This window comes from Ylistrum balloti, unplaced genomic scaffold (genome assembly GCF_031769215.1).
Source record: "Ylistrum balloti isolate Yb309-2 unplaced genomic scaffold, AGI_CSIRO_Ybal_v1 Utg369816, whole genome shotgun sequence".
In the NCBI taxonomy this organism is placed as follows: domain Eukaryota; kingdom Metazoa; phylum Mollusca; class Bivalvia; order Pectinida; family Pectinidae; genus Ylistrum; species Ylistrum balloti.
The window spans coordinates 340,076-349,636 of NW_026781986.1; positions in this window are offsets into that span (position 1 = coordinate 340,076).

The following is a 9,561-nucleotide window of genomic DNA, read 5'->3' on the forward strand; positions in this document are numbered from 1 at the left end:
GTAAATAAATAAAGATAGATAAAAATAACGAAATCTTATGAGTTATTGTATTTGTGTGTCTCCGTATGTCAATTTTGAGATTCCTCTCGATCTTTCTGGATTTTTCCAAAGTCGCCTTTTACACTTCAAAATTTAAGTCATTGGCTCATATTTTTAATGCTTTTAAGATTTAATGGACCTAACAAATTATATTTTGGCAGTAAATTAGGGATTCTTATAACACAACCAGTAGAAGATTAGAGTGTGACATATCGATGACTACTCAGTCACCTTCATCATATAACACAACCGGTAGAAGATTAGAGTGTGACATTTCGATGACTACTCAGTCACCTTCATCATATAACACAACCGGTAGAAGATTAGAGTGTGACATTTCGATGACTACTCAGTCACCTTCATCATATAACACAACCAGTAGAAGATTAGAGTGTGACATTTCGATGACTACTCAGTCACCTTCATCTTATAACACAACCAGTAGAAGATTAGAGTGTAACATTTCGATGATTACTCAGTCACCTTCATCATATAACACAACCAGTAGAAGAGTGTGACAGAGTGTGACATTAACACAACCAGTAGAAGATTAGAGTGTACATTTCGATGACTACTCAGTCACCTTCATCATATAACACAACCAGTAGAAGATTAGAGTGTGACATTTCGATGACTACTCAGTCACCTTCATCTTATAACACAACCAGTAGAAGTTTAGAGTGTGACATTTCGATGACTACTCAGTCACCTTCATCTTATAACACAACCAGTAGAAGATTAGAGTGTGACATTTCGATGACTACTCAGTCACCTTCGACAGACAAATCATGCATTACATTTGTCTGATGAAGGTGACCATGTAGTATTACATTTGTCTGATGAAGGTGACCGTGTAGTATTACATTTGTCTGATGAAGGTGACCATGTAGTATTACATTTGTCTGATGAAGGTGACTATGTAGTATTACATTTGTCTGATGAAGGTGACCGTGTAGTATTACATTTGTCTGATGAAGGTGACTATGTAGTATTACATTTGCCTGATGAAGGTGACCCTGTAGTATTACATTTGCCTGATGAAGGTGACTATGTAGTATTACATTTGCCTGATGAAGGTGACCATGTAGTATTACATTTGTCTGATGAAGGTGACTATGTAGTATTACATTTGCCTGATGAAGGTGACCGTGTAGTATTACATTTGCCTGATGAAGGTGACCCTGTAGTATTACATTGGCCTGATGAAGTTGACTATGTAGTATTACATTTGCCTGATGAAGGTGACCGTGTAGTATTACATTGGCCTGATGAAGGTGACCATGTAGTCATCGAAACGTCACACTCTTCTACTGGTTGTGTTATAAGAACATCTTTTATTCTATTGGCATTACAACCTGAAGAAAATATTCAGAAATATGTTGTTGATAGCTCATGTTCTATACCCTTACCTACTCGAAAATGGACAACTTAGGTTTTCCCATCGACATGGGGAAATTATTCACCAAATATAATATAACTATGTTTATACTGTAACTAGAAACGGTTTGTGTCCTTAATGTACCTACATATATAACTGAAAGTTCGACTTTCTCCGAATTGAGATATAGGAGAATTATATCTGTTAGGAGGATTTATAGACATGTATAAAGTAGTGATGTACGACATAAACCGAATGGATTTTCACTGAAGTCAATAATAAAATTTTGTAGAGGGCTGCATTCATTTCTAACTGTCGTGTGTAAACTTTAGTCAATTCCCTATAGGATCAAATTGTGGAACAGCAACAATGTTATATTTTAAGCAGATTCTAAAAGCAACAACATGATAAGTCGACTTTATAGTGGAGATGGGGAATTTTAATACAGGTGGCGTTGAACAAATGACAACGTAACGAAACGTAAACAAAATATCATGTATGTTGTATTCTGCGTTTTTGAAAAGTTTTGGGAAGTTATTCACTGGAAATAAAAAAAAATAATAAAACAAAAACAAACAAAATACAAAACCATATATAAGACACAAAAAACCCACGCAAACACGTAATTTCATGTCATAATTACATTATGATTTCTTTATTTCATTAGATAAGTTCATTTTTCATGATCTATAAGTCTGATTCGCTTCGTCAATTTTATGAAAAATAATGCCCTGCATGTTAAATTCTACAGACGTCTGTGAGATGATGATATTGTAGGCCAAATTCTTTTTTAATTCTATGGCGACTGCTGTCCTATTGCAACATTGTCGCTCTTACATTTTCCTCTATCATCCCTTGTTTTGTCTGTTGGTGTTTCTCTAGACACACTTTCTCATTGGACATTTTCAAAGACGTAAAACCCTTAACAGATCATGAAAGAATTATGTCAAGTATGTCAAAAACCTATTAGTCAGACTTCCAACTGAACCGAACGAATCGTGGTGTCCCTTACCCAACCAAAACCTAGGCACATATAGATGAGAATCACAGTCAAAAATAATGTGTGTGTATTTCGCAATGTTTAGATTTTTTGTAATACTTCCGGTGTGGTTGTTGACGTATGCTCTGATGTCCATTCAAACTGATTCTACCTGTCAAATCACTGCACATAGAAGACGATATGAAAACATGTCTTGTTGAGTGTCGCAAACTAACACAAGATTCTTATCAGTGTCTGAATTTGTGCATGGGACTGCCTAATCAAGTTATTCTGCAAGAATAGAAATCATTTGACAATGATGTATGGGTGACTTAAAATAACCTACTGGAATGATATGTCCAATTCATTAAATGATGACAGGTTGTCCAAAAAAGAAACAGTACAGATGGACTTTTTAAGGATACAATACATCCTGATGACACAGCCAGGGTTTGGCGCTTTGTTTTACTTTTACAAGAAGATCCTGAAGACTGTTCAGTTTTAAAAATATTCTGACGTATCGCCCCAGGCAGTGTCATCATGGTCGATTATATTTGCCAAGAGAAGACAGGATAGAAAGAACATTATAAAAATCTCAAATGTTATAACGGAGGCGGCATTTGAACATTGAAATCTCATTATCCCTTTAGGCAATTAAGATCCCCTCCCCTCCAAACAGACACCGTCTCTATATCTCTTAGACATACATACATCCCACACCCCTGATTATACCGGTGTCTTCACTGAGGAATAACAGCAAACACTACCTTGTAATAGGGAAGTATGAGACACTAAATGTGCACCTGAGCGGATATCCTCCACAAGATCGGATAGTAATTGTCTTTCTGCTTTCTTCTTGTGCAAAAAAATCACCACGTGACTTATATGATATGCGGGAATCTCCTCCAAGGGTTTGAGATTGTTGTGCTCTAGCCTCCAGTAGGGGATGGTCCTTTTTCTACCCCTTATCACCATTAAACGTTAAATAGATTATCGAGAAAAATATATCCTGACAAATTTAGAAAAAAATCAGTTAAATAACGACTTTTATTTTAACCGATTTATAATCTACATTATATACTGCACAAAGATAATCGTAATGATAAATCCTTGTCATAGTGCAATAAAACTTGATTTGTATAAACAAAAATGATCAGATACTGTCTTATAATAACATCAAACATCTTAAACTGTCGACATCTATTAGTCAATTCTCTCACGTCTCAAATTAACAACTTCCGGTTTAGCACGTGTTTGTGATCACGGCGTGTAGACTGTCTTACCCTAGCAAGACAGGGATATATTACCCTCGCGGGAAGTGTGGATGTTTCTGTCCGATGGGGTAGAAAAATAACCCCGTGCTCTTTTGAGGTACGTTTCTGACTCGTGTAAAGTAGCTCCTTTGCTCCTACAATAGACAATCGCCTACCCTGAAATTTTTTTGCCCAATTAGATCTTCGTCTCCCAGGTTTCAGTATGGAATTTCGAGGAAGAAAATGCTGCTGTAGCTAAAATAGCTGTAAATCTCCATAAAAGATTTTGGGTTAGGAACATTGTTCAGAATGTTGTTCACTGTGGTATTTCGCTGTTAAATTTCATGGATTGGGCAAAAGCATAGAACACCTCTAGTTTCTGGCCAAACGGGAAAAGGGTTAAACTGGAAAGAAATGTACAACAATTTCTGCATTTTTATACGCGTTAGATTCATTACTAGATATAGCTGACCCATTCTGGCTAATCCAGTTTGTGAAAGGTTTTAAAATCCCTTCGCCTGACAGGAAATATGGCGTCACACAGTTCACAATACATATCACTACAACCAATATCAATCCCCTAAATCCACAGGAATCCAATGTTCGTTGTTAATCCTGACACGTCTGGCCAAGCTCCGATGAATATCGATGTTTTAACCTTGTTTCACTGATCGCCAAGGAATCTCTTATCAGCCTAACAAATACTGAGACTGTTAACTGTATAGCACATGACTATTAAAACTAACGGTCATTCCATGTCCAGATTCAAGGCGAGTATTTCAAATCCTCCCGAGTACTTTATGTGAGCAGTTTTATATCAGTCATCTTGAACGACTAATCACGTGATTGTCTTAATTAGCAAATTTTCAAGAAATCTCGTAAAAAGGTTTTAGGAAGGAATTACAAAATATATTTTACTACATTGCCAAGGAATGTCTGGTTCATGTAGTGTTGTCCTTGACCGTCCTTTCACTTCCGGTCATTTACAGTGTACTGTGGCACGTAACAAAAGATATGGTTCTTGGGAAATTTCAATATACTCTCAGTTTATTGTCATTCTCAGATACTTATTAAGGTCAACCATTATTAGACAGGGTCTAAGAAGCTATGGGTACACCTATAAAAAAGTCATTAACACCTAAAAGCTCTAAACGTGTGCGGGACTTATATTAGTGGTAGGTGGGAGGGGGTTGCTGGTTGGAGTTGGGGTTGCTGATAAAAGTCGCTCATAATAGACTTAGCATTATGCAATTTTTTTAGATGTGCTAGCAGTACAGGACCGGAATCAAGTAGCTAGAAACAAAATTGTAGCCAACAGTCAACTCCCAAACACTTCTACTGGTTCCGGACTACACCGACTATCACACCTTTGCGACTTTTATACCCCTTGACCCCAAGGAACCTAACCGGATTGAAACCGAAGGTAGCTATAAGACTCAGCGACTGGCTCCACCGTTGAAGCTTCTATCAAATCACAGCGCGTAATACAATTACCCATGGCCCATCTCACAAGATGGCCGAATAACAACCCGACACTTGTCATATCAGACACGACGTCCTTCTGTAAACCATAGGATGAACCGCCATAGAACTACTGTAATTGCGACTAAGGGTATGTATGCCTTATAAGAGCCAAAACCACTACAGTTTCACTTATCACCAAACACTAACATTTATTGCCAAGTCGCAGACGACAGAAATTCCGTTTATATCACACATCATAATATTTCTTTCATTCACTTCATATTTTATCTAGGTTTGGCGGACTGTCTGAAAAAATGGTCCAATATCTTTATACTTAAAGACATGTAAATATATTGCACGTGTGTGTCTGAATTTATTTAAGTCCCAGTAGTATTTCCACTATCACAACCTTTCAGCAGACTGAGAATCGATTGGTTGCTCCTTAACGTACGTAGCTAAGCGAGCTTAGGTCTTGGTTAAATAACATACTTATTTCAATTAAACCAATAAACTGTAACGAGCCCATCACTCACTAAACCTCAAGAACAGATAACTCTTGTAACATCATCAAATTAAAGGGAGGTAACTTTTACTAGATGTTTCCGTTCCACCAACTTTTGGTGGATCTTACGGGAAAGATTCCATAAATTTGATACCAAATTGAATTTCCTTACTAATACCGAATGAAAAATTGGACAGACACATATTTGCGGAGTAGCTAAGACCATTAATATGGGTCAGACACAGCACAAACGTATAACGAAACCCATTCTCCAGGTAATATTTCTTTGGCAATCATCAGACATGCTATTACATCGCTTAGCTTTTTCGCTTTTGATTTTTTAAAGCTGTCTTATAGACGTTCAGTAATTAACTACCACCTCTAAATCATGACCACCTCACTGTTAAGACAACTTAACGATTAAGACCATCTCACTATTATGACCACCTCCCTAGTAAGACCATTTCACTATTATGACAACCTCTCTAGTAGGACCATCTCACTATTATTACCACCTCTCTAGTAAGACCATCTCACTATTATTACCACCTCTCTAGTAAGACCATCTCACTATTATGACCACCTCTCTAGTAAGACCATCTCACTTTTATTACCACCTCTCTAGTAAGACCATCTCACTATTATGACCACCTCTCTTGTAAGACCATCTCACTATTATTACTACCTCTCTAGTAAGACCATTTCACTATTATGACCACCTCTCTAGTAAGACCATTTCACTATTATGACCATCTCTCTAGTAAGACCATCTCACTATTATTACCACCTCTCTAGTAAGACCATCTCACTATTATGACCACCTCTCTAGTAAGACCATCTCACTATTATTACCACCTCTCTAGTAAGACCATCTCACTATTATGACCACCTCTCTTGTAAGACCATCTCACTATTATTACCACCTCTATAGTAAGACCATCTCACTATTATTACCACCTCTCTAGTAAGACCATCTCACTATTATGACCACCTCTCTAGTAAGACCATCTCACTATTATTACCACCTCTCTAGTAAGACCATCTCACTATTATTACCACCTCTCTTGTAAGACCATCTCACTATTATTACCACCTCTATAGTAAGACCATCTCACTATTATTACCACCTCTCTAGTAAGACCATCTCACTATTATTACCACCTCTCTAGTAAGACCATCTCACTATTATGACCACCTCTCTAGTAAGACCATCTCACTATTAAGATCACCTCTCTAGTAAGACCATCTCACTATTAAGATTACCTCACTAATAAGACCATATCACTATTAAGATCACCTTATTAATAAGACCATCTAACTAGTAAGTTAATCTCACTACTATGACCACCTTTCTAGTAAGACCATCTCACTGTTAAGATAATCTCACTAGTGAGGCACCACACTATTGAGACCACCTCACTATTTAGACCTCAATATTAAGACCGCCTCAACATTAGTAATTCAAAACAGTTTTAAAGTCACAAAGTTACTCAGGTATATTCTACCGTGTACAAGGTCTCAGACATATAGGACAAACTGACCACTCAGATGTAACAACCGTGTGATCAATGTTATAAATCTCACGCACTATCTCCATGACCATGAACAAATTGACTAAAAGTTAAGTCTATAGACTTTAATCTTTACTCAGACCACTCCACTATGAAGACTATTTATGTCCAGTTCTCAAAGTGGTCTGGACATTTTGGTTACTTTATTTTTTCGTCTTGAATATTCCTTTTGGTGAAATATTGCTATTAGATATAATCGATATTAATTTCTCAAAATAATTATTTAACTCCAAGAGGGATAGTGTGAAAATCATTAGTGTCATATCTGAGTGGAAATTTACAAAATGAGATCTATCCATTTTCATGTCAGTTATTTTTGGTAAATAACAGATATTATTAAACTGTCGGCATTGCCAAAGAAATATATGTCCATGTTCGGACCGGGCACGTGACATTGATTCCCCACTGCGCGTTGCTGTCAATTTCCGTTATCAAGAGAAAACATGGGCAGCCTATGTATCGACCACCTGTCACAACCGCCTTTATCTGAAATAGGATTTTTCAAAACGATCGGTAAAATCTGGTCGGCGAAAAATCCAAAGTAGAAAAGCGGTTAGTAAAATATAACTTTGATAACAGGCTATTGCCTAATGCGTGTTTGTTATTTTTGATAAACCCTGTCATGAATCAGTATGATATAACGATCGTGTCGGCACGACAGAAAGCGGCTTTTGGAAACCGATAAGAAATATGCCTTTACCAATTAACTGTAATTATTACGTCGGTGTATGTCATTTTGAAATGGGTTTTTTTTTATGAGATCTGACTCTGAATAGTATAAATATTCCTCTAGTAGTTTTACAAGGATAAAATATTTATAGCAAAACGCAAAGTAGATTTTTACTCTAAATTTTGTGATTTTTAAGTAATAAAGTTGACGAGCTTCTATGATTTTAATGTCTTACCGTCACTGTAAATAGATAATAGGGATACAATACATAAATACAATGTGGGGTGAACCATCGGAAAGAGCAACAAACAACTCTTTAAAGAGATACGTGTCTTTTGTGTTATTACGGTAGCAGATCAGTATTGTCCAAGAGAATCACACAGAGAAGAACCCCTGCCAATTTCTTACAACAACCCAATTTGTTACAATTATTTTTGCAACCAAGTTTCACGTATTTGACGGTATATTGCATGTCAATTTCTTGCAGACATTTATAACAAATTGGGTTCTTGTAACCAATTGGCACGCTGTTTTCTGTCACATACGTTCCAGTTTCTTACGAATGTTATTGTAACAAATTGGGTTGTTGTAACAAATTGTCACGCTACAACCCCTCCTGATCCTGAAGCAACATGTGTGGTACCTTAAGGCCCTGTATGTAGGTCACTTACAGCTTCATCAATCGGTCAAGGACACTTTCCAAAAGTCATGACAGACATGACAAAGTCATCAAAATGGTACCTCGTGCTCACGTGGAATGGCTAGTTCGATGTCGATATAATGTGAGCAGGTAGGATATGATACTGATGAATCCAGCTAATGATGTTTCAGTGTGATGGCACTATAAAGACATACGTTAGTGTCTCCGACATCAATAGACACCATCTGCACATGACCTTGACTGTTGCGAGGAAGTTCAACTTCTATCAGATAAATAAATAAAGGTCCTCTCAACAGCCAGGATGAGATTGCACAACTGGGAAATCAAATCCTTTGCCAGTGAAATGGACTGATCCATTTCCGCTATATAACATATGCTCAGTTTGTGACTTTTGATGTAATTGGACCACAGGGATACCACGCTCTTGTTCTCCCCTGCCAGAGAAATGGACTGCTCCATTCCCGCGCAGTTTGAAACCTTTTATTGTATTGGTTTCTTCCTAAACTCCCGTTTTGATATGGCCCTGTCTGTGACGAGACCGTTAAGCCCTAACCAATTAACTTGAATGCTTATTCTTCTTGTTTTCAGCTCTTTGATTGCAATTTTTCACTCATCTAGAGCGAGTGACCAGGAAGGTTCCTATTACACCCTACTCCACAGTTTCACGTGTGAGGAAACCAAATGTATTCTGAATCTCATTAACGGTGTAATGATAGGAACCAATCTCATTAATTATATCATAAATCTCTGTGTTGAAGATAAAGATCTCCAAAAAATCTGATCGACTTTGGTGTAGGCCTGTAGTCATGAGTCTATCATGATAAAATACATTGGATGACCCCGTAATAAGGCTTCAGTTTGTCTTTGCTGAAAATAATGATTTTGTTTATACGTCAAAATTATCTTGTCAATATATTTCGGAATACGCAGTTCTCCGGATTGTGAGAAAGTTTCATAACATAGGTTAGCTATACCCAATCTGAATTGAAATTTCGGATTATCCAAGTTTATTTTACACTGAAATATTCCATTGTATCATGATCC